General features: G+C 38.9%; 1 non-coding gene and 1 pseudogene across 1 annotated transcript; both read right to left on the bottom strand.

The window, feature by feature from the left end:
• Positions 1–321: 321 nt before the first annotated feature.
• The window catches only part of LOC126008629 (histone deacetylase complex subunit SAP18-like), a 60,636-nt pseudogene continuing 34,065 nt past the window's right edge, over positions 322–26,892 (bottom strand).
• Positions 26,361–26,467, bottom strand: LOC126010515 (U6 spliceosomal RNA). The gene has a single exon (XR_007496540.1). It is a non-coding gene; the product is annotated as a U6 spliceosomal RNA (small nuclear RNA).

Genomic DNA, 26,892 nt, shown 5'->3' with positions numbered 1-26,892 from the left:
GAGTCAGGAGTATCACTAGGTGAGGTCCTAACAACATTTCCACCAATAACAAACCCTGTTCCAAACCTCCATTAACTTTCATTAGCAGATTGATTACACACATTATGAAACAATAGTTTGACATAAAATGCTAAGAGCACTTTCATATTGTAAAGACTTGAAAGATGGACTTTCTATTAATAGCCATACTAGGGCACAGCCAAAGGTAACTCTTAAATAAATGATTACAATTTGCTTAAAGATTAAAGGCTTCATGGCAACAATGAGGGTTTATTTTACATAACCCAATAAAAAATACTCCAAGAAATAGCAAATAAAATTTTAATATGGTCTCATGCTCCCTGATGGCAGTGTTGCCTGATTTAGAGGGGGTGATTGTTAGGTCCAAATAATCTCCTATCTGGAATTACTGTGATTGCAGGGCTATAGAATCATCTGTCGCCTTCCTCCCAGACACGTTGCTGCCAATTTCCATTACTCTGTAGTCAGATTTTTTTTTAAACTTTATTGATTGTTTTATTGAATTTTGGGGCACACCCAGTGGTGCTTCAGGGTTACTCCTGGCTCTGCACTCAGAACTAGCCCCTGGCAGGCTGGGGGACTATATATGAGCTACCGGAATAGAATCGGATTCCTCCCATGTCAGTTGCATGCAAAATGCCACTGCTACTGTACTATCTTTCCGGCCCCTGTAGCCAGATCTTTTAAGGTCTGTAAAAGCAATTGCAAAATTTAAGTGTGTGCCCTTCTTTCTAGCTTGTGAGTACACTTCCCTTACTCAACTAGTCAACTCTTTCAAGGTTGTATTCAAATGTAGGTCTGCGGCTCGATGGACAAGCTGTTCCCACGGGAGAACTCGTCCCATATAGTGGTGGTGACCATTATTGATAGTGAAGACAACAGCAGCAGTGGGTATGTCTTCACCTGGCCATCAGCTTCTCAGATTCCTTCTTAATCTCTTCCTGGACAATGCGCTGATTCTACCACTATCTTCCTATTATCTTCCTCCTCGGACCCTAGGAGATGCTCTGGTCCCTTTTTTTTCTTGATGCATATATTTTACGACAGTGTATAAGTGTTTCCAGGGATACATCTTGAAGGCTGGAAAGGCTGTTTAGTGCTGGATAAATGCAAGTCCTATATTTGCCAGGCTTGTTCTCCAGCCTTTCCCTTCACCCAACTTATTTTCTGACATAAAATGTTTTGTTTAAGATGAAATAGACACTTAGATCAATAGCACAGTATGTAAAGGTGTATAAATATATATATGGGTAGCCCTAATAAAAAGGAAAGATTTTAGCTTTCTTTACTGTGTTTATCCAAGGTTGGAGGTTATAATGGGGTGGTTTAGGGTATGGGCAACTGGAGATAGACACTATTTACTTTCCTTTATTTATTTACTTTCTTTTTTTTAAAACTATTCTGGGCACCTGAGTTGCATTTTAAGACATACTTAAGTGGGTATCATTCCTCATGACAAGATTCATTGAGCTGATGAACCCGTGACATCATGGCATGATGTCAGCACAGAAAATATGGCAAAAAATAATAAATAAATAAATAAAAGAAAATATGGCAGTGAATTGTTTTCTTGTACATGTATTTTGCTGACAGATCATGAGCTAATAATCATCCTGAATCAGCAGTGCCTTGCTCCCTTGGGACACACACACACACACACACACACACACACACACACACACACGTTTGTATCATCTCCAGAAACCTAAGAACTATCTTGTGTTAGTAGATGATGGCACATTTTCTGAGCTAAACAGATCAAGTAGAAAAGCAAAACCATAATAAATCAATAATAATAATAATAATAATAACAACAACAATCCAATTATCAGTCTCAAAATGTCCAGTATGGGAGAAAAATAGGATAAAGATGCAAATTTGTATCAGATAGTGAAAGAAAGAAAAGAAGGAAGGAAGAAAGAAAAAGAGTAGAAAGGAAGAAAAAGAAAGAAAGACAATAAAGAAAGAAAAAGAGTAGGAAAGAAAAAAGAAAGGTGTTTAAATAATAAAAAAAAAAAGAAAAACAACCCCATTCACAATAGTGCACACAAACTCAAATATCTTGGAATCAACTTGACTAAATATGTGAAGGACCTATACAAAGAAAACTATAAAACTCCTACTCTGCTCCAAGAAATAAGAGGAGGACACACGGAAATGGAAACGCATACCCCTGCTCATGGATTGGCAGGATTAACATCATCAAAATGTCAATACTCCCCCCAGAGGCATTATACAGATTTAATGCCATCACCCTCTAAAGATACCCATGACATTCTTCAAAGAAGTGGAATCAGGCACTTTTGAAATTTCCATTTGGAACAATAAACACCCTCGAATAGCTAAAGCAATCATTGGAAAAAGAATATGGGAGGAATTACTTTCCCAACCTTTAAACTGTACTACAAAGCAACAGTTATCAAAACAGCATGGTATTGGAATAAGGATAGGTCCTCAGATCAGTGGAATAGGCTTGAATACTCAAGAAATGTTCCCCAAGAGATACAAACCATCTAATTTTTGATAAAGGAGCCAGGAAATCCCTAAAATGGAGCAGGAAAGCCTCTTTCAACAAGTGGTGTTGGCACAATTGGATAGCCACTTGCAAAAAATGTAAACTTAGACCCCCCAGCTAACATCATGTACAAAGGTAAAATCCAAATGGATTAAAGACCTCGATATCAGCCCCAAAACCATAAGATATATAGAACAGCACATAGGCAAAACACTCCAGGACATTACAGGCATCCTCAAAGAGGAAACTGCACTCTCCAAGCAAGTGAAAGCAGAGATTAACAGATGGGAATATATTAAGCTGAGAAGCTTCTGCACCTCAAAGGAAATAGTGCCCAGGATACAAGAGCCACCCACTGAGTGGGAGAAACTATTCACCCAATACCCATCAGATAAGCGGCTAATCTCCAAAATATACAAGGCACTGACAGAACTTTACAAGAAAAAAACATCTAACCCCATCAAAAAATGGGGAGAAGAAATGAACAGACACTTTGACAAAGAAGAAATACACATGGCCAAAAGACACATGAAAAAATGTTCCACATCACTAATCATCAGGGAGATGCAAATCAAAACAACGATGAGATACCACCTCACACCACAGAGAATGGCACACATCACAAAGAATGAGAATCAACAGTGTTGGCGGGGATGTGGAGAGAAAGGAACTCTTATCCACTGCTGGTGGGAATGCTGTCTAGTTCAACCTTTATGGAAAGCGATATGGAGATTCCTCCAAAAACTGGAAATCGAGCTCCCATACGATCCAGCTATACCACTCCTAGGAATATACCCTAGGAACACAAAAATACAATACAAAAACCCCTTCCTTACACCTATATTCATTGCAGCTCTATTTACCATAGCAAGACTCTGGAAACAACCAAGATGCCCTTCAACAGACGAATGGCTAAAGAAACTGTGGTACATATACACAATGGAATATTATGCAGCTGTCAGGAGAGATGAAGTCATGAAATTTTCCTATACATGGATGTACATGGAATCTATTATGCTGAGTGAAATAAGTCAGAGAGAGAGAGAAAAACGCAGAATGGTCTCACTCATCTATGGGTTTTAAGAAAAATGAAAGACACCCTTGTAATAATAATTTTCAGACACAAAAGAGAAAAGAGATGGAAGTTCCAGCTCACCTCAGGAAGCTCACCACAAAGTGTGATGAGTTTAGTTAGAGAAATAACTACATTTTGAACTGTCTTAATATTGAGAATGTATGAGGGAAATGTAGAGCCTGTTTAGGGTACAGGCGGGGGTTGGGTGGGGAGGAGGGAGATTTGGGACTTGGGTGATGGGAATGTTGCACTGGTGATGGGTGGTGTTCCTTTTATGACTGAAACCCAAACACAATCATGTATGTAATCAAGGTGTTTAAATAAAAAAAAAAAAGAAAAAGAAAGAAAAAGAAAGAAAAAGAGTAGAAAGAAAGAAGAAAGAAAGGAAGGAAGAGGGCCCAGAGAGATAGCACAGCAGCGTTTGCCTTGCAAGCAGCCGATCCAGGACCAAAGGTGGTTGGTTCAAATCCGGGTGTCCCATATGGTCCCTGTGCCTGCCAGGAGCTATTTCTGAGCAGACAGCCAGGAGTAACCCCTGAGCACCACTGGGTGTGGCCCAAAAACCAAAATAAATAAATAAATAAATAAATAAATAAATAAAGAAGAAAGAAAGAAAAGAGAAGGGCCAGAGTGATAGCAAGTGGTAAGGCATTTGCCTTGCATGCGGCCAACCTGGGGCAGACCCAGGTTTAATCTCCAGCATCCCATATGGTTTCTCAGCCTGCCAAGAGCGATTTCTGAGTGCACAGCCCTGAGCACAGCCAGGTGAGGCCCCAAACAAATAAACAAAATGGAGGGAGAAAGGGAGGGAGGGAGGGAGGGAGGGAGGAAGGAGGAAGGAAGGAAGGAAGGAAGGAAGGAAGAAGGAAGGAAGGAAGGAAGGAAGGAAGAAGGAAGGAAGGAAGGAAGGAAGGAAAAATAAAAAGAAAGTAAACCAACCTAGCTCTTCTGCCACACAAAGGGAACCAACCACCAGAGGCAGAAAAATTATTTCCTGCAGAACTTCCCCCAACCCCCTTTCTTGAGAGGCCCTTGGGACGAACCGGGACCCTAGTAGAGATCTCCCTTTCTGGCATTTTGGCCATTATCTCAAGATGCAACATAGAAGAGAGAGAAATTCGTGAAGATCAGATCTTCTTAAGGTCAGTTGGGAGAGGAGTTGGACAGTTTTCTGACTTGGGGGTGCTGGGAGAGATGATGAGCAGCTGTGGGTCCAACCTTTCTGCAGCTGGGTGTGAAGACAGGCACAGAAGTGAGGGAGTGCTGATATTTACTTTATTTCTAAAGTAAATAGACACTTGTGACATTTGACTGTGACATTTGACTGTTTTATTATTGTTGTTGTTTTCAAATTTGAAATGTTTCCCAGGAAATTCCAAAGAATATTGAAAATGGAGTGAAGTCCTCTCTGCCAGGCATGTCTTTTTTTTTGTTTTTGTTTTTGGGCCACACCTGGCGGTGCTCAGGGGTTACTCCTGGCTGTCTGCTCAGAAATAGCTCCTGGCAGGCACAGGAGACCATATGGGACACCGGGATTCGAACCAACCACCTTTGGTCCTGGATCGGCTGCTTGCCAGGCAAACGCCGCTGTGCTATCTCTTCGGGCCCTGCCAGGCATGTCTTAATGCCATGAACAGTACCATCGATTATGGTTTTGGCAAGAAACCAGGCTCTAAAGCTAGAATAGGACAATACAATATTTTCTACCAGAAGTACGGAAACTCTAATACCTGTTTCTCTCCTTCCCCTGTCGCCCTCAAGTGTTTATGTCCTTTTCTCTCTTTATTATTCTTTTTTAAAAATAATACAATTATTTAAATAAGTACCATGATTACAAGCATGTTTGTAGTTGAGGTTCAGTTATAAAAAAAAACACCCCCCCCCTTCACCAGTACAATAGTCTTATCTTTTAAACAAGTTATCAATTCTTGAGCTGGAGAGATAGAATAGCGGTAGTGTTGGAGGCTGTTAGAGCTAGAGAGCAAAATGGAGTCTCTGATGCCTGAAACCTAAGGCCTGTGTACCTGACAGGTGGCCACTGTGGCATTTACCCCCTGGACCTAAAAGAAATGTTAACCAAACAAGTCACAAGATGCTTCAGTAAACCGCCTAAGTTGCTAAGATAAGATCACATCCTGTTAAGCTACCATTGTGAAAGAATGTCTGTGCAATATAAGTCTATGCAATATAAGGGTATGTTGTAAAACTGGAAAGTCCTTCCTGCACGACCCTACTTCTTTTCTATACCATGGAAAAGTACTGAAAGCTACTTCCTTATGCTGTAGAACTATATAAGCTTGTCTTGCCTTAATAAATTCAGCTCTTGATCAGCCAGCTTGACTTGAGCTCATTTCTTTCTCAGCCTCTTTCCTCCTTTTTAGGTCGGATCCCTCTCGTGACCCACGAATTACTTCATGATCTTCAGTCCACCCTGTGGGCAGGGTCCTAGGGGGGTCACATGGTAGGGCATTTGCCTTGCACGCAGCTGACCTGGGACAAACCTGGATTTTAGTCCAGGTATCCATTTTGGTTCCCCAAGCCTTCAAGGAATGATTTCTGAGTGCAGATACAGGAGTAATGCGACCCCTGGAGGGGGACCCCCGACCCGCAGGAGTGGTTGGTTAAGGGTCGCTAGTTATATCGCAGGTCTCTCGAGCAGATCCTGTCTTATGCTGCAATAGAACTGTGAGAAGTTAATAGAAACAGGCTCAGGACAACTTATGCTGATCAAGAGCAAGTTTATTGGGGGTACACACTGCTTATATAAAAAATGCACAAAGGGAGACGTGCTCAGCCTGTCAATCAGGCCTGAGGCAAAGGTTATATCCAAATAAGGCATAGGGCTAGCAATACATGTTAAAAGTTTCTATTGCTTTATCTTAACTACATTTTTTCTATGTATCATAATAGCATGAAATGGGGAGGGGGAAAACTAGCAGTAACTGGGTCAAGCCTTTTGCCACAAGATGTTCTAACTTGCATGTAAGCTAAGGGCCCACCTAGGTGTTAAGCTTCAACAGGACCTGTTCTTAAAGTTGATTGGTTCTGGCTATGGTTGCTAGGGTCCTATAGATGTTATCTCGCTTCTCCAAGCTATCTGGTGGAAAACCTCTAAGTTTTTTCAATTTCTTGTGGTGGGCCATTTCCTTTAAGCCCTGGGCTTGTGCTAAACTGCACGTAGGCAAGAGAGCAAGAGAGCAAGAGAGCAAGAGAGAAAATGGTCTCAGAGACTCCAATTTGCTCTAGGTCCATACAGCTTCTCACAGAGTAACCCCTGAGTGCCACCGGGTGTGGCTCCTAAACGAAAAAAAAAAAAAAAAAGAAGAAGGTTATCAATTCTATTTTTTTTTTTGTTAGTTGTGAAGGCCGCTTTGAGAGGTGCTTGAGATACTATGTTGTGCTGGGATTAAATCCAGGGCTTTTCGTACAAAGCATATGCCCCAGCCCTATATATAAGATATCTCCTCAAATTCTTTTTTTTTTTTTTTTTAAGCTCTGTGCTCAAGGTTTACTTCTGGTTCTGTGATCTGACATCACTCCTGAGACTGAACTTGAAAATCAGTCCCATGCAAGGCAAGCATCCTACATGGTGCACTATCTCTCCAGTCTTCCCCAGATCAATTCTTAAAGAAAACTTTCTTCTGTACACTTTCCCAGTTGTCTGTCAAGTGATCAATGAAATGTTGAGTAAAAATAAAACAACTCAAAAGTTATTAAGTGTGAAATAACTATTTGTTCAATACCAATACTCTAAGGCATGACATGTAGGTTAAAATCTTTCATAGATGCTTGGAAACTTCAACTTTAAATGTAATGCTGCAAATCTCCAGCACAACATAATATTTACTAAATATATAAAAAATCAGATTAACCAAGAACTAATTTTATTAACAAGCATTAAATTTCTATGGCTTATTTTGGTCACAAAAATATCTATAACCAACTTCTTAATAAAGATCCCCCAAATTCTTATAATACCAAGCCACGATTTGTTTTACTTCACTTACTCAACATTTATCCATTTTTCAGTGATTTGGAATAAAATATTATTTGTTCAGTTTTATTTAGTTTGGGGGGTCATATCTATTGGTTTTTAGGGGCTACTCCTGGCTCTGTAATTGTCCTGGGACCATTTTTGGCCGTATTCAGGGGATATACTGTGACAATTTATTTCTATTAAGGATTGTGGGTAGTATGAGCCTACTATTCAGGTGGTTCAGGGCACAGATGGGTTTTAACCCTTGGCAGGAGACATTTCTCTGACAGGGATAGTTCATACACTCATGAGAAGATAGTTGAGAAGCTCAATATTCAGGATACCACCCCACTAGGATGAGGAGAATGCAGAGTGCTCAGAGAATAGGGATGAAACCTGGTTTGACCAAGTACAAAGTCAATATCTGACCTCTGTCTCTAAGATTTCATTATTTGAGGATCAGCTGTATACAAGCACTGTGGGAGTTTCTCTGGGAGATGTAGTCCCAATGTCACCAACATAGAACTCATCCTCAGTCCTCCCTCCTTCCTCATTATCCTAGGGTACAAATGTTCTGGATAGCAAGGGAGTGCCAAGCCACAGAACAGAAGGAATATGCTTCTCTTTTTATCTGAATTTATTAATGAATACATTAAATTAGCACCTTCTAATAGTATAATTAAATCTCTATAGATGGATTTTCAAAGCACTCCTCATACCTTCTAGAACCACATTTGAGCACAGCCATTAATTTCAAGATACTCTTTCCTTGGGTTCCATGCGCCTATCTATTGTCCTCACTGCAGAACAGGTATTAGTGAACCCCAAGTTGCTCTTATTTCATGTACATGTCTTTTGAGTTACTTACATATTATGCTTAAATTATTTTTCAAAATATTAACAAACTATTATTTAATTTTGCTGTGTACCTTGGTATACTCACTGTACTCAAACTAATACCTGTTTGCTTTTTCATAAAATACAATAGGCCTACTCCAATGGTTTTGTTCTCTCTGTGAGAGACTATTCCTATGGCTATTCTGGTGCTGGGCAGGCAGCTATCATGGAAGAAGGCAACCTTGAGATGTCATTGCTGGACTTGTGAGGAGTCACAGTGAAGCCATCAGAACAGGCAGGAACCAGGAAAATCAGCTTTGAAATATTAGCTGAAACTCTCTTTTACTTGGGTTTGGATGGAGCTCTGTAATAAATCTGGCTTTTCTAGACAGTTTCTAGATGAAAAGGAAGGAAGGAAGGAAGGAAGGAAGGAAGGAAGGAAGGAAGGAAGGAAGGAAAGAAAGAAAGAAAGAAAGAGAAAGAAAGAAAGAGAAAAAGAAAGAGAAAAAAGAGAGAAAGAAATAAAAAGAAAGAAAGAAAAAAGAAAGAAAGAAGAAAGAAAGAAAGAGAAAGAAAGAGGAAGAAAGAATGCAAGAAAGAAAGAAAAAGAAAGAATGCAAGAAAGAAAGAGGAAGGAAGGAAGGAAGGAAAGAAAGAAAAAGAAAGAAAGAAGAAAGAGAAAAAGAAAAAGAAAAAAGAGAGAAAGAAAGAAATAAAAAAGAAAGAAAGAAAGAAGAAAGAGAGAAAGAAAGAAAGAAAGAAAAGAAAGAAAGAAAAAGAAAGAGAAAGAAAGAAAGAGAAACAGAAAGAGAGAGAAAAAAGAGAGAACGAAATAAAAAAGAAAGAAAAAAAGAAAGAAGAAAGAAAGAGAAAGAAAGAGGAAGAAAGAATGCAAGAAAGAAAGATAAAGAAAGAATGCAAGAAAGAAAGAAAGGAAGGAAGGAAAGAAAGAAAAAGAAAGAAAGAAGAAAGAGAAAAAGAAAAAGAAAAAAAGAGAGAAAGAAAGAAATAAAAAAGAAAGAAAGAAGAAAGAAAGAAAAGAAAGAAAGAAAGAAGAAAGAAAGAAAGAAAGAAGAAAGAAAGAAAGAAAGAAAGAAAGAAAGAAAGAAAGAAAGAAAGAAAGAAAGAAAGAAAGAAAGAAAGAAAGAAAGAAAGAAAGAAGAAAGACCAGAGGCACCTTTTCTTGGCCAAATGCCACAAGATTAATTAATAATTCAAGTTAGAACTGAAACCTAAACCCCAACGACTCCTAGTGCAGCATTTTAATTAATTTATACACCCCACCTTCCTTTTCCCCCTCCCTATCTCTATTCTTTATTCTCTTAATTTTCTTTCTCCCTCTTTTCTTCCTCTCTGACTTCCTCCTTCCTCCATCCTTTCCCCTATTTTTCTCCCTCCAAAATATTTATTCATGCCTTCTATATACTTGTTTCATAATAAACAGCCAGCAGTGATTTATTTTTGGAATAGAAAACCTGGGTAACAGATGGCCTGATGAGTAGGAGAGTACTAAACAGACACACCAAAGCAGAATGCTTGAAATGGGAACAGTCCTGGAAAATCTGATTTGGGTGGTCACCATTACTCTAACAGAGCACTGCCTTTGTAACAAACATCCTGCCACTTTTATGCCTTGCTCTAGGACCCTGATCCAAATCCACACAAAGACAAGCAGAGGACAAATAAGGAAGTCTACAAATGCTTTCAAATATATACAGAGATGGAGCAGCCTCAGAAGGAACTCAGCAGACAACAATTACTACACTGACATTTGGCAACATTTCCATAAATCCTTTTTAGATTTGACTTCCTTCCCTCCAGTTTTAGCAAGAGGGGGGCACATTTTTCTGGATCTTAAACAAATAATAACCTCCCAATGATGTTGAAGAAGAAACCCCAGCAGGACAAAGAGGCACTGGGACTTAGAGAAAGGAAGTCGCCATGTGCCCTGGCTCTTTGTACTGGTCTTCACTGACATTTTACATCTGCCTTTGTTTACCTCTTTATCACTAAGGGAGTGTGAGATTAAGTATCATTTTTAATTTCTCTAACCTGGAACATCTTTTATCCCCAATAAAGAGTGAAGGAGAATGAGAACAGCTTAGATAGAAGATACAGAAGAGATCCCCACAAATGAGGAAGTAGGGTTAAGAGGGGAGTGATCTTCTCTACAGTTGCTCAGCCTTACACACACACACACACACACACACACACACACACATCCTTTTTTTTGTGTGTGCCTTCATCTTGCAGAAGCACCATCTATTGGCTGATTTGGGGCACCTGCATTTGTTTTTCATGCAGTCTGCTTACGTAGGAAGACAGTATAAAGTGAGCAAATATGCCTTGAATTGGAATCTTGATTGACATATGCCTTTTCCACTGGCCACCAGCTCCTGCCAGGGCCCAGCACATGACTTCCAGGGCCACTTTTGGACTTGACTTTGCTCAATTACTTTCAGTATCACATTCAAGAATAGGGACTTATTCTCTGTTATCCCTCTTCTTGAGTGAACCCCAGAGTCAACTATAGATTCTGTGACTTTTAAGGTATTCTGTCTGTTTTTCTTTTCACTTTTGGGACATATCTGGCTGCTCTGGACTTATTCCTAGCTCTGCTCTCGTGGCTTACTCCTGGCAGTTCAGTGGACCATGTGTGATGCCAGAGATGGAACTTAAGTCAGCCATATGTAAAGCAAGGCCCTACCCACAACACTAACACTTCAGGCCCTCTAGAAATTCTCTTAAATGTGTAGAGTTTTAGGTCAGTCCTTTCAAAATTCACAGAGGGAAACCAATCATGGAGAAGTGGTTATAGATATTAAGTATTGACTTTTGCTAATTGTATATTTAAAAAGACCCACAATCTATGGTCTACAAACCACACCCTGACAATTCTCAGGTCTGTAGTTCTCTCATCCAAAAAGACCCACACACCATTTCATGAGGTCCATATACTCAAGATTATACTTCCAATGATGGGGCAACTAGTGTGGAAAAACAGAATAGAGAGTCTTAAAAAATGAGAACTAGAAATTCTATATGATCTAGTGACCCATGCCTAGATATTTATCTAAAGAATCACAGCACGAATTCAAATGATATATGGCCCCTCCCCTACCCCCAGGCTTATCTTTCCCTACCCCCAGGTTTAGATTCTGGCATTATCTGGTACCTTAACCCTGCTGGGAGCAATCTTAGAGCACAGAAACCTGGAAGTAGTCCCTGAAAATCTCCATGTGTAGCACCCAAAGCCAAACAAAGGGCTGGCATGATAGTACATGGGAGAGGGTGCATTCCTTGCATGTAGCTGACCCAGATTTGATCCCTGGCATCTTATGGTCCCAGGAGCACTTCCAGGAATGATCCCTGAGTGCAGAGCCAGTAGTAAGTCCTGATCATTACTTGATATGACACCAAAACAAACAAACAAACAAAAACAAAGAAAAGGTCCAGGAATATAACCATATTCCTTACACTCTTTTTATTTTAGATGAACATTTAAACACTGTGGTAGAGAAATAAGTGAGTAGATTCGACATTGTGTGTGTGTGTGTGTGTGTTTGTGTGTGTGTGTAGGACTCTCAAAGGGTTTTTAGGAGAGCTGAGGCTCCGCCTGGTCATTTTAGGCAAAACAAGCCAGTGGTTCAGTGGCAGGGCATGAGCAGACAATGCTGTTTTGGATTTATTGTGTTGGGGCTTGAGGTCTAAGGTCTGCAAGTTGGCAATGCTTGGAAGACCTTCTGGCTCAGGAATCAAACTGGGCTCAGCTGTATGCAAAGTATGTTCCTTAACCCCCTTACTATCTCTCTGATCCTAGATTTAGACTCTTTGACTTAAAACTTGAGTGTGCTCTCTGACATTGTAATACATTCTGAACATAACATAATTTCCCTATACATCAAATTATAGAAGTACAGTAAAAATGTCAAATTTTGAACTCTAAATGTCATAGACAAATAATTATACAGTATTTTTTAAAGACCCAAATATAACTCTGATGCAATTTTTGGTCCTGTCTCCTACTTTCTTGGAGAGTTTTAGTATTTTCAAATTCTAAATTGAATTAATGAAGCATTTATTAAAAAAAAGAGGACAGTTACAAAGTCTTATTGATGTTAACCCATTGACCTATTATACCTAGCAAGTCACTGCTTAACCCATTTTATCTTTAATACAATAGTTATACTGTTCACTCATGGCTTTTATTTAATTTTTCTCTTAAATTTATTTGAATCACTGTGATTCACAATACTGTTAATTGAAGGGCTTCAGTCATAAAACTTTCCAACATTAACCTCTCCACCAGTGTCAGTTTCTCTTCACCATTGCTTTAGAAGCAGAAAAATGTTTTAAGTTGATATTGCTATGTAGATTTCGAGTTATGGTAAGCTAAATTACTTGTGATACAAAAAATTTTCTTGGGTTAATACACTTAATGGTTTTGCTTTGATAATGTACACTTCTTGATTAATACTTTCTCTTTCATTGCTTTTCAACATAAAAATTCTCTTGAATAGAACATTTTGCTTTTTACTCATAATTATCTTCACATAGAATACTGGAAAACTTGAATTTATAACAGCATTTTCAAAAACTAGATAGCCCACTGTTAGTACTAAACAGATACAAAAATAAGGGGCATTTGAGATAGGAACTGCCCCAGGAACTGTGATTATTGTGGTTGCTGTCACTCTAGTACAACACTGCCTTTGTAATATATATTCCCTGCTTTTTTTTTTCTTTTGGGTCACACCCGGCAGTGCTCAGGAGTTATTCCTGGCTCTACCTCAGAAATCGCTCCTGGAAGGCTCAGGGACCATATGCGATGCTGGGATTTGAACCACCATCCTTCTGCGCCTAAGGCAAATGCCTTACCGCTGTGCTATCTCTCCGGCCCTATATTTTCTACTTTTATGTTACATTTTAGGATCCTAATACCAATCCAGAGGCAAAAGTCACCAAAGGGGAAATGTTTTATTCCTCCCCAATAAGTTTGACTTCCGACAACAATTCCTGTATGTGCTCCTGGCTCGAGTAAACTTTGATCATCTATTGTGAGAGATAAAAGTCTTTTAATAGCATCTCCTCACAGAATGCTTTTAGAATTTCTAATATAAGATTTATTGTTACTAGTACCATATCAAATGCATGATGGTCCCTAGACATAACTAAATTTTCATTATTACGTTCCCTCTTAGATTCTTAGAAAACATACTGTGTACCAGAAGGGAAAAAAATGGGTGAGAAAGCCAGAGGCAAATATTGTCCTCAATGGAGAAAAACTGAAAGACTTTCCTCTAAATTCTGGCACAAGACAAGGCTGTCCTCTCTCACCACTCCTATTCAACATAGCACTGGAAGTACTTGCTATAGCGATTAGGCAAGAAAAAGATATCAAGGGAATCCAGATAGGAAAGGAAGAAGTCAAGCTCTCACTGTTTGCAGATGACATGATGCTCTACTTAGAAAACCCTAAAGACTCTACCAAAAAGCTTCTAGAAACAATAGACTCATATAGCAAGGTGGCAGGCTACAAAATTAACACACAAAAATCAATGGCCTTTCTATAAACCAATAGTAATAAGGAAGAAATGGACATTACGAAAACAACCCCATTCACAATAGTGCCACACAAACTCAAATATCTTGGAATCAACTTGACTAAAAATGTGAAGGACCTATACAAAGAAAACTATAAAACTCTGCTCCAAGAAATAAGAGAGGACACGCGGAAATGGAAACACATACCCTGCTCATGGATTGGCAGGATTAACATCATCAAAATGGCAATACTCCCCAAGGCGTTATACAGATTCAACGCTATCCCTCTAAAGATACCTATGACATTCTTCAAAGAAGTGGATCAGGCACTTTTGAAATTTGTTTGGAACAATAAACACCCTAGAATAGCTAAAGCAATCATTGGGAAAAAGAATATGGGAGGAATTACTTTCCCCAACTTTAAACTGTACTACAAAGCAATAGTTATCAAAACAGCATGGTATTGGAATAAGGACAGACCCTCAGATCAGTGGAATAGGCTTGAATACTCAGAAAATGTTCCCCAGACATACAATCACCTAATTTTTGATAAAGGAGCAGGAAATCCTAAATGGAGCAAGGAAAGCCTCTTCAACAAGTGGTGTTGGCACAACTGGCTAGCCACTTGTAAAAAATTGAACTTAGACCCCCAGCTAACATCATGTACGAAGGTAAAATCCAAATGGATTAAAGACCTCGATATCAGACCCGAAACCATAAGATATATAGAACAACACATAGGCAAAACTCTCCAGGACATTGAGACTACAGGCATCTTCAAGGAGGAAACTGCACTCTCCAAGCAAGTGAAAACAGAGATTAACAGATGGGAATATATTAAGTTGAGAAGCTTCTGCACCTCAAAGGAAATAGTGCCCAGGATACAAGAGCCACCCACTGAGTGGGAGAATCTATTCACCCAATACCCATCAGACAAGGGGCTAATCTCCAAAATATACAAGGCACTGACAGAAATTTACAAGAAAAAAACATCTAATCCCATCAAAAAATGGGGAGAAGAAATGAACAGACACTTTGATAAAGAAGAAATACAAATGGCCAAAAGACACATGAAGAAATGCTCCACATCACTAATCATCAGGGAGATGCAAATCAAAACAACAATGAGATACCACCTCACACCACAGAGAATGGCACACATCACAAAGAATGAGAACAAACAGTGCTGGCGGGGATGTGAGAGAAAGGAACCCTTATCCACTGCTGGTGGGAATGCCATCTAGTTCAACCTTTATGGAAAGCAATATGGAGATTCCTCCAAAAACTGGAAATCGAGCTCACATACGACCCAGCTATACCACTCCTAGGAATATACCCTAAGAACACAAAAATACAATACAAAAATCCCTTCCTTACACCTATATTCATTGCAGCACTATTTACCATAGCAAGACTCTGGAAACAACCAAGATGCCCTTTCAACAGACGAATGGCTAAAGAAACTGTGGTACATATACACAGGGAATATTATGCAGCTGTCAGGAGAGATGAAGTCATGAAATTTTCCTATACACGGATGTACACAGAATCTATTATGCTGAGTGAAATAAGTCAGAGAGAGAGAGAAAAACTCAGAATGGTCTCACTCATCTATGGGTTTTAAGAAAAATTAGAGACATTCTTGCAATAATAAATTTCAGACACAAAAGAGAAAAGAGCTGGAAGTTCCAGCTCACCTCAGGAAGCTCACCACAAAGAGTGATGAGTTTATTTAGAGAAATAACTACATTTTGAACTGTCCTAATATTGAGAATGTATGAGGGAAATGTAGAGCCTATTCAGAGTACAGGCGGGGGTTGGGTGGGGAGGAGGGAGATTTGGGACTTGGGTGATGGGAATGTTGCACTGGTGATGGGTGGTGTTCCTTTTATGATTGAAACCCAAACACAGTCATGTATGTAATCAAGGTGTTTAAATAATAAAAAAAAAGAAAACAACCCCATTCACAATAGTGCCACACAAACTCAAATATCTTGGAATCAACTTGACTAAAAATGTGAAGGACTTATACAAAGAAAACTATAAAACTGTGCTCCAAGAAATAAGAGAGGACACGCGGAAATGGAAGCACATACCCTGCTCATGGATTGGCAAGATTAACATCATTAAAATGGCAATACTACCCAAAGCATTGTACAGATTTAATGCAATCCCTCTAAAGATACCCATGACATTCTTCAAAGAAGTGGATCAGGCACTTTTGAAATTCGTTCGGAACAATAAACACCCTAGAATAGCTAAAGCAATCACTGGGAAAAAGAATATGGGAGGAATTACTTTCCCCAACTTTAAACTTTATTACAAAGCAATAGTTATCAAAACAGCATGGTATTGGAATAAAGACAGACCCTCAGATCAGTGGAATAGGCTTGAATACTCAGAGAATGTTCCCCAGACATAAAATCACCTAATTTTTGATAAAGGAGCAAGAAATCCTAAATGGAGCAAAGAAAGCCTCTTCACCAAGTGGTGTTGGCACAACTGGCTAGCCACTTGCAAAAAATTGAACTTAGACCCCCAGCTAACATCATGTACGAAGGTTAAATCCAAATGGATGAAAGACCTCGATATCAGACCCGAAACCATAAGATATATAGAACAACACATAGGCAAAACACTCCAGGACATTGAGACTACAGGCATCTTCAAGGAGGAAACTGCACTCTCCAAGCAAGTGAAAGCAGATGTTAACAGTTGGGAATATATTAAACTGAGAAGCTTCTGCACCTCAAAAGAAATAGTGCCCAGGATACAAGAGCCCCCCACTGAGTGGGAGAAACTATTTACCCAATACCCATCAGATAAGGGGCTAATCTCCAAAATATACAAGGCACTGACAGAACTTTACAAGAAAAAAACATCTAATCCCATCAAAAAATGGGGAGAAGAAATGGACAGTCACTTTGACAAAGAAGAAATACAAATGGCAAAAAGACACATGAAAAAATGCTCCACATCACTACTCATCAGGGAGATGCAAATCAAAACAACTATGAGGTACCACCTCACACCCCAGAGATTGGCACACATCACAAAGAATGAGAACAAGCAGCGTTGGTGGAATGTGGAGAGAAAGGAACTCTTGTCCACTACTGGTGAGAATGCCGTCTAGTTCAACCTTTATGGAAAGCGATATGGAGATTTCTCCAAAAACTGGAAATCGAGCTCCCATACGACCCAGCTATACCACTCCTAGGAATATACCCTAGGAACAAAAAATACAATACAAAAATCCCTTCCTTACACCTATATTCATTGCAGCACTATTTACCATAGCAAGACTCTGGAAACAACCAAGATACCCTTCACCAAATGAATGGCTAAAGAAACTGTGGTACATATACACAATGGAATATTATGCAGCTGTCAGGAGAGGTGAAGTCATGAACTTTTACTATACATGGATATACACGGAATCTATTATGCTGAGTGAAATAAGTCAGAGAGAGAGAGAGAGAGAGAGAGAGAGAGAAATGCAGAATGGTCTCATCTATGGGTTTTAAGAAAAATGAAAAACATTTTTGCAATAATAACTTTCAGACACAAAAGAGAAAAGAGCTGGAAGTTACAGCTCACCTCATGAAGCTCACCACAAACGGGGATGAGTTTAGTTAGAGAAATAACTATGTTTTGAACTATCCTAATAATGAGACTGCATGAGGGAAATAGAAAGCTTGTCTAGAGTACAGGCGGGGGTTGGGTGGGGAGGAGGGAGATTTGGGACATTGGTGAGGGGAATGTTGCACTGGTGATGGTGGTGTTCTTTACATGACTGAAACCCAAACACAATCATGTATGTAATAAAGTTGTTTACATAGAAAATGTTTTTATATTTTATTTAAACACCTTGATTACATACATGATTGTTTATTTTTTTAACATAATTTTTATTTTGATCATAGTGGCTTACATATTGTTGACAATAATATTTTAGGTACATATTTACATAAAATCAGGGGGGATTCCCATCACTGGTTTGTCCTCCCTACTCCTCCGTTTTTGTCCTACCTCCCATATCCTCTTCCCTCACCCCCAGGGCTGCTAGAATATGTGGTCCCCTCTGTACCTAGCCTATTACTTAGTAATCTTGCATCTGTTTGGTCCTGTTGCCTCCCTTATTTCCCCCTCTAACTGGGATGCAGGACTAGGTAGTTCAAGTTATGTGGTTTTGTTTGAAGAAGAGAAAAGTAATAAACTGGGGTAGAAGTCTAATACGCCAAAAATAAGCGGAATTCTTCTAGAGGCTCTCGTCATTGGTTTGAGAGACGAAGGAGAAAAAGAAGGTGAAACACTCCACCACTACAAAAAGAAGTGTCAAATACCCATTAAGGACTCCAACAATAACGCTAAGCACCACAAAAAACAAAACAAACAAACAAACAAAAAACGCCATGGTCTTGAGATAAGAAACATGGCAGAGCACATACAGAAAGAAAAGAAGGGGCCGGAGAGATAGCATAAGGCGTTTGCCTTTCATGCAGGAGGTCATCGGTTCGAATCCCGGTGCCCCATATGGTCCCTCATGCCTGCCAGGAGCAATTTCTGAGCCTGGAGCCAGGAATAACCCCTGAGCACTGCTGGGTGTAACCCAAAAACCACAAAAAAAAAAAAAAAAAAAAGAAAGAAAGAAAAGAAAAGAGGAGAAAAAAAGATAAGTATAAGTGGGGCAACAACTTCAATAACCACACCGAAACAAAGAAATCAACCAAAAATAGATAGGTAAATAAAAATAATAATAATAGTACATGAAGATAAAAATAATATATGAAAAATAAACAATGTTTTGTGCTTTTTGCTTTTTTTTTCCCTCCTGCCCAGGCACAGTAAATATTGGGGTCATTCGAAAAGGGATTCACATGGCCTAAGAGATATGGGGTTTCTCTGCCCTTGGAGTATATTGTCATAGGATCAACTATAGACTCTGTTCATGATCCTTTACTCTCCCGGTGGTGCTTTTGTGGTGTTTGGAAGACTTCTGCTCCGTCCTGGGTGATACAATCAGACCTCTGTATCTAGAGATCTCAGTATCTGCACAGTTCCAGGGGTGGGACTTATGATGAAGTCAGTCTTTGTGGTTCTAGAAGTTCTGTTCCCTCAGTGTCATTTTAATCCATCTTCTGTGGTTGGTGGTCTTGGCACTAAACCTGAGATGGCACCTAGGATAACGCCTTTCCTTGTGTTTCCAGAAGCCCCATTCCGTTACAGTTGTCTCTGCCAAACCTTTGGAACTCGGGATCATGGTTGTTGTGCAGGTCGTAGTTTAAACCCTAGACTAGGGCTTTTTTATTGGTTCCAAGATATATACAGTCTGGTCATGGTTCTAGCAGCCAGTCATCTGTAAATCGCGATCTTAGTTTTTGGACCTACCAAAGGGTGACAAGTCTTCTGATTTTGTCTTATTGTTAGCTGGTAATGTAGGATAACCTGCTCTTAGGTCAAGTTGTTCCCGTTTCCTCGTTGTCAGGATATCGTATTAGAGCTGGCACTCGTTGGTGTTCCAGCAGTATTAAGGTTGTCCCGGATGGGGTTTGTTTCCTGCAGCTGTTGTGAAGAACTGTGCCGTTTCTGTAACTGGGATCCAGGGTTCAAGGCTGGACGGATGGGATCTAATCTCCTGAGGTCTAAGTTGATTCCACATGACATATTTTTAAGGTAGGAGTTATCCCTGTATTGTAAACAACTATGAGTTCCTATCTCTAGTAGATAAGTTGTTTACATAGAAAAAATTTTTTATATTTTATTTAAACACCTTGATTACATACATGATTGAGTTTATTTTATAAAAAAAATAAAGAAAATGGGTGAGAGAAAAATGTAAGTGAGTAAGCATTGATAACTCTATCTTATTCCTTACCAATGGATTTATTATTATTTCTTACTGTTCTTGGCCTCTTGTCCTGCCTCCCAATCTTTAAAGATGTTCTTGAACATTGTGTTTTATGTTGAAGAAGTTCCAAATGAAGTGGAGAAGGGGGAGCAACAGAACCTCAAGAATACTACTGGTGGGGGGGGGGGCGGAAAAATAGCACAGCAGTAAGGCATTTGCCATGCACACAGGATAGACCTCGGTTAGATACCCGGCATCTCAAATGGTCCCCCAAGCCAGGAGCGATTTCCGAGTGCATAGCCAGGAGTAACCCCTAAGCATCATCGGATGTGGCCCAAACACCAAAACCAAACCAAAACCGAACAAAACAAAAACACTACTGGGGCTTATTCTTCCCTTGGAAAAGAGCCAACAGAAGACATTCTGGAAGGACATTTCAAGGTTATTATTGTGGAAACCTAGGAGGAGGATTGCCTGGCTCTGTCACAAGGAACTACCAGTCATCCACCAATCAATTAACTACTGATGCTAATCCAAAAACATCTTGAGACAGAAGTTCTCACTCTGCCTGTAACCATGAGCTTCTTCTAGCCTGTTTCTCCTCCAGTCCTATAGAGAGCCTAACCCCAATTGGATGGGGTGATAGAGAATCATGGTGGTTCTCATAGGATGCAGGACCTGGCTAGGGGGAAGGGGTCCTAAGAATGACACCACAGCAATCCATAAGCTATCAGAAGCTTTCTCAACCTCCTGGGTTCTGGCAGATAGCTTCACTTCCTATGGAGACCACACAGGAATTGATGACCAGCTGTGATGTGAAGTACTAGGAAATCATCATCATCATCATCATCTTCTTCTTCTTCTTCATCTTCTTTTTTTTGATCTTCTTTTTCTTGTTTTTCTTCTTGTTCTTCTCCTTTCTTCTTGTTCTTCTTTTTCTCCTCCTCCTTTTTCAACTCATCCACCTTCTTTTTCTCTTCCTCTTCCTCTTTTTTATCTTCTCTTTCTCCTTCATCTCCTCCTCCTCCTCCTCCTCTGCAAAGGGAACTAACACTAATGTATTGTGAGGGCTTCTTTATAGTCTACAATTACTTATTTTTGTTGTTTGTTTCTGGACCACACCAGGTGATGCTCAGACATTACTCCTGGCTATGCACTCAGAAATCAATCCTGGCTTAGGAGACCAGGACTCCGGGAATCGAACCAAGGACAGCCTAGGTCAGCTGTGTGCAAAGCAAATGGCATACCACTGTGCTATTGCTCCAGCCCTCTACAGTTACTTCTTCTCATTCTTCTCCTACCAAAGAAGAAACTGAGAATTAGACCGTTGTTGTTAACTATGGCTTCTTCAGAAATAAGCAACTTCCAGATGTGGGTTGCTTGATCATTTCAAGGCATCAGTGTGATTTCAAGTATGAGGAGTTGGAAGAGATGTGTGAAATCAGAGCTCAGGAGCTGGGTGAGCAGAGTTGATTAATCCATCTTCCACAGGACCAGGAGTTTCTTTCTTTTAGTTCATGAAACAACTTCCTAGATGTCTCAGATTCTCTGTCTGGCACTGACTTGCTTTACAGTCAACTTGTCCTTTTCTTTTTGTTTTCTCTTCATCTTCAGATTTTCTGGTATGTTTATCACCTGTCAGACACAGCAAGAAGTAGCCTGATGGCCCTGTCAACTAAGACAACACTTAATCAAGAATGTTCTGGCTGATGGGAACTGGTATGACACTGTCAAGTATGTGAAAGACTCAAGTAGGCACAGTGTGTGGTAGGAATTCAGAAGCCTGTTTTGGCTTCATGTCCAATCCCCTAGACTTCCTTTAACCTTCATTTTTAAAAGAACCCACTGTAAGGACATTCATCCCTTAGAATGGACTAAAGAACACTTTTGGAAGTTACGCAACACCAACAAAAGCTGCTGTTCCAACATATGCCCTAGAATTATCTTCAATTGTAAGTTGACTATCTGTGTTTGGTTGTTTGATGTTACAAATCACAACTTCTTTGAGGTTAAGAAGGTAACTTTCAAATTGTGATCTGGTCCTTCCTGCCCTTAACTCTATTGTTTTTGGGCCTTATTACAGTAATGTCTTTAATTTTTCTTAAAATCCATAGATGAGTGAGACTAATCTGTGTCTATCTCTCTCCCTCTGACTTATTTCACTCAACATAATAGATTCCATCTACATCCATGTATAGGAAAATTTTATGACTTCATCTCTCCATAAAGAGTGGTGAATGCTGTTAGGGAAATAGCTATACTAACAACTAGCATGACAATGTTAAAGAACGAGAGAAGTAGAATGCTTGTCACGGAATACAGGCAGGGGTGGGGAGGTGGGGGGTATTGGTGGTGGGAATGTTTCATTGGTGAAGGAGAGTATTCTGTTTAGGACTGAAACCAAACTACAATATGCTTGTAATCATGGTGTTTAAATAAAGATTTATAAAAAAAGAATTAACTAGAATTTATAAGAATAAGAAGAAAAAAGAAAGGTAACTTTCAAAAAACCATAAATTTCTGGCCATACTCATCAGTACTGCAGGGGTCACTCCTGGCTATATATTTAGGGGCTGTACCTGGTGGTGTTTAGATTCATTAGTAATTGACATGTGGTGCCAAGATTCAAACTATTTTCACAGTTGTCATCACATGCAAGGCAAGTGACTTCATCTGTTGTATAATCTTTCTGGTCCAAGAAAATAATCTTTGTTTTCACCACAATAACCACATGGTTATTAATTCAAAATCTAATAATCCATGGACCTTTAACTGAAAGGTATTAACCTTCAGCTCTTCCTGCTTTAAGTAGAGAAATAATAAAAAATTTTAGTTCTTGGGCCCGGAGAGATAGCACAGCTGCGTTTGCCTTGCAAGTAGCCGATCCAGGACCAAAGGTGGTTGGTTCAAATCCCGGTGTCCCATATGGTCCCCCGTGCCTGCCAGGAGCTATTTCTGAGCAGACAGCCAGGAGTAACCCCTGAGCACCGCCGGGTGTGACCCAAAAACCAAAAAAAAAAAAAAAAAAGAAAAAAAATTTTAGTTCTTAATATTAAGGTTTCATTCTTCTTATTAATAACTACCTAATTCAATTATGCTGTATTGATTTTAAAATATCGTATAAAGTGTTATGTGGAGTGCTTAGAAATTAGAACTTTGATTAATTTTGATATTATTTTCTTTTCTAACCCTGTAGAGTTTGTTTTGATAGATTTTCCTCACTACCTCACAAGTTATTGATTCTAACAACATTCCCCCCCCCCCAAACCTTCTATTCTATATGAACTGCAGGGAATTGTTCTTAGGGCCTCATTCATACAAGGCAACTGAGCCACTACCACTGAGCCACCTCAAATAGTTTCTCCAAATTGTCTTCTTAATCTCAATATTCTCTTTCTCTCTGTGTCTCTCTTTCTCACATACACATACACTCCACCATGCTTGTCTCTTTCTGAAACTTGATATTTTAGTTACTCTTTGACACACAGACTATATGCTTTTAATAATTAGGGCCATATTTTATATACTTTCATCTTTCTCAGGACATTTAGTACAGTGTCTAGAATTTGAAAGAAAAACCTTAAATTCTCTGTCCCAACACTTGGATTTCTTTAATTTCTCTGGTTGAGATTATCTGTACAGTTTTCTCCAAAGGGTTTTTTGTTTTGTTTTGTTTTTGGTAAGTCACTGATTTCTTCATTCCCAGGTAAATTTTATGTGCAGTGATATTAATGTCAAGTATGAGCACAAAAAGGAATCTCTGCACAATTTACAAATGAAAAGGGTGAGGTTACTACAGATACTGCAGAAATTTAAAGGTTAATCAGAGATTACTTTGAGAAACTTTATGATATAAAACAAGAGAACCTAGAAGAAATGGGTAAATTCTTGGACTCTAATAACTTTCCAAGGTTGAACCAAGATGATCTGGAATATCTGAACAGACCTATCACTATAGGGCAAATTGCAATGGTAATCAAAAGGCTAGCCCAGAACAAAAGCCCAGGCCCAGATGGATTGATTCACTAGTGAATTATTTCAAACCTCTAAAGAGGACCTACTGCCAATTCTTTTTAGGCTTCTCTAGAAACATTCCCAAATAGTTTCTATGAAGCTAACATCACCTTGATACCAAAACCAGACAGAGATGCCACAACAAAAGAGAACTACAGGATAATATCATTGATGAACACAGATGCAAGATCAGCAACAAAATTCTAGCAAATAGGATCCAACAGCTCAAGGTTATACACCATGACCAAGTAGGATTCATTCTAGAGATGGAACGATGGTTTAACATATTCAAGTTTGTCAACATTATACACCATATCAACAAAAGGAAAAATAAAAGTCATATGATCATATCACTAGATGCAAAGAAAGCATTTGACAAGGTCCAACACCCATACATGATTAAAAAATCTCAAGATGTAAATGGAAGGAACTTTTCTCAGTATAGGCCATTTACCACAAGTCCATGGCAACTATGATATTCAATGAGGAAAAACAAAAAGTCTTTCCTCTAAAATTTGGCACAAGACAAAGTTGCCCCCTCCGACACTTCTATTCAACATGGTATTAGAAGGACTTGCCATAGGAACCAGGCAAGAAAAAGATATCAAGGGCAACCAGATAGAAAAGGAAGAAGTCAAACTCTCATAGTTTGCAGATGACAAGATACTATGTTTAGAAAATCTTAAATATGTTCCTAAAATCTTCTAGAAACAATAGATTTGTATAGTAAAGTGGCAGTCTACAAAATTAAAACACAAAAATCCCTGGGTTTTTATATACAAAATATCTAACCCCACCAAAAATGAAGAGATGAAATGAACAGACATTTCCTCAAAGATGAAATACATATGGCCAAAGGCACATAGAAATTAGTATAGAGTTTTTAAAATATAAAGTCACTATCAATATTCATGTGTGCCCCTTGCTGGTAAAACAGGCAACCAACACACAGGCACCTTCTTTGGCAAACTGTGCCAGGCAAGTCTTGGCCTCAAAATCCTTATGAAAAGCGGACATATAGCCCTTATCTCTATGTGAGATCAAAATTCAAATGCCAACATTTCACTTTCCCCAATTTTCTATTTTTTGTTGATTACATTTCCCTTGATGTTCTACATATATTTGACATTTTAAAATGTCCAAACCCAAATGTTTTGGTTTCGTGACTTAGGCAGATTGCTTTACAGAAATCCCCAGTAAATATGAGCTTATATTCATTGTGTCCTAAATGTTAACACTACCACAAAAGCTGCTTGGGTTCGTCTCAAACCAGCTGATTTAAATTGTATTTACTGAGATTTTTGCATTTTTTCTTCTGTGAGTCAGACTATCCAATGCAATTTGGTCAGCCATGTTTTCTCTAATTCTTGATGCAGGACATTCAAATTATTATGCTAATTTTAAAAGTAGAGACTGCGAAGTATGCTAAAGCTTGAACAAAAGCAAGATTTTTTTTTTTTAGCCAGAAGTGAAGTTCTTCTGGGAACTTACATTTTGGTATGCAAATAAATCTCCATAACTTCTAAGGAATAAACTTCCTTCAGGTCTTAAAAAGTTCTTGTTTAAGAATACAATACAAAAACCCCTTCCTCACACCTATGTTTATTGCAGCACTATTCACAATAGCCAGGCTCTGGAAACAACCAAGATGCCCTTCACCAGACGAATTGCTAAAGAAACTGTGGTACATATACACAATGGAATATTATGCAGCCGTCAGGAGAGATGAAGTCATGAAATTTTTCTATACATGGATGTACATGGAGTCTATTATGCTGAGTGAAATAAGTCAGAGGGAGAGAGAGAGACACAGAATAGTCTCACTCATCTATGGGTTTTAAGAAAAATAAAAGTCATCTTTGCAACAATTCTCAGAGACAATGAGAGGAGGGTTGGAACTTCCAGCTCACTTCATGAAGCTCACCACAAAGAGTGGTGAGTGCAGTTATAGAAATAACTACACTGAGAACTACCATAATCATGTGAATGAATGAGGGAACTGGAAAGCCTGTCTAGAGTACAGGCGGGGGTTGGGTGGGGAGGAGGGAGATTTGGGACATTGGTGATGGGAATGTTGCACTGGTGAAGGGGGGTGTTCTTTACATGACTGAAACCTAATCACAATCATATTTGTAATCAAGATGTTTAAATAAATAAAAAATACTAAAAAAAGTTCTTGTTTAGGGTAAGGCATTTGTCTTGCACCTGAGCAAACTAGGTTCAATCTCTGGCATCCTAGTAGTCTTCTAACCACTTCCTGGAGTTATCCTCTGGTGCAAAGCAGGAGTAAGCCCTGAGAACATCTGGCTTTGCCTCCTAAAAGTGCCTCTTTATTAAATACTCTGAAAATAAGAAGGTATAAGAATGCTAATTGAAAAGGAGAAATTGCAAAGGGTAAGTTATAAGTGATTTTGAGGAACAAATTCATGATACCTATGAACACTGAACTAACAGAATCAGTGATCTGCAAGTACAGAAATCAAGATAGTCCTTTACATATTCATGGTTTTATTTTATTTATTTATTTATTTTAAATATGAAATGCTTCACGAATTTGCGTGTCATCCTTTCGCAGGGGCCATGCTAATCTTCTCTGTATAGTTCCAATTTTAGTATATGTGCTGCCGAAGCGAGCACTCATGGTTTTATTTTTATCCTTAATCCCTTCCTTGGAATTCCTACAGCACACTTAAAAATACCCATTGTTATTTATGTTGTCATTCTTGACATATGTGTAGGTCTTTAAAAGGCTTTTCTAAATAATATTTTTATTAGAATTACTAATGTTACTTTGTCAAAAAGTATATTATCAATGTCACATATTGACTATGTATCCATAATGTCCCTGAATCATCATTCTGATATTCTTGTTACAATTAAGACTTCTGCTTAACCAGTCTTCTATAAATCACTTTTGGTTGGTTTGTTGTCTAAGACAACTGATATGCCCTTCCCTTATTTTATGTTCAGTTTCCTGTTTTCTGTCATGCTGAACCTTTGTCCATAACCCTTCCCATTTCCCCCTCCCCTGAGTGTGCATAACCACTTCACACCCCCACACA

The sequence above is a fragment of the Suncus etruscus genome, chromosome 5 (genome assembly GCF_024139225.1).
Source record: "Suncus etruscus isolate mSunEtr1 chromosome 5, mSunEtr1.pri.cur, whole genome shotgun sequence".
In the NCBI taxonomy this organism is placed as follows: domain Eukaryota; kingdom Metazoa; phylum Chordata; class Mammalia; order Eulipotyphla; family Soricidae; genus Suncus; species Suncus etruscus.
Note: the sequence above shows the minus strand (reverse complement) of the source record. Positions and strands in the feature narration are given on the sequence as shown.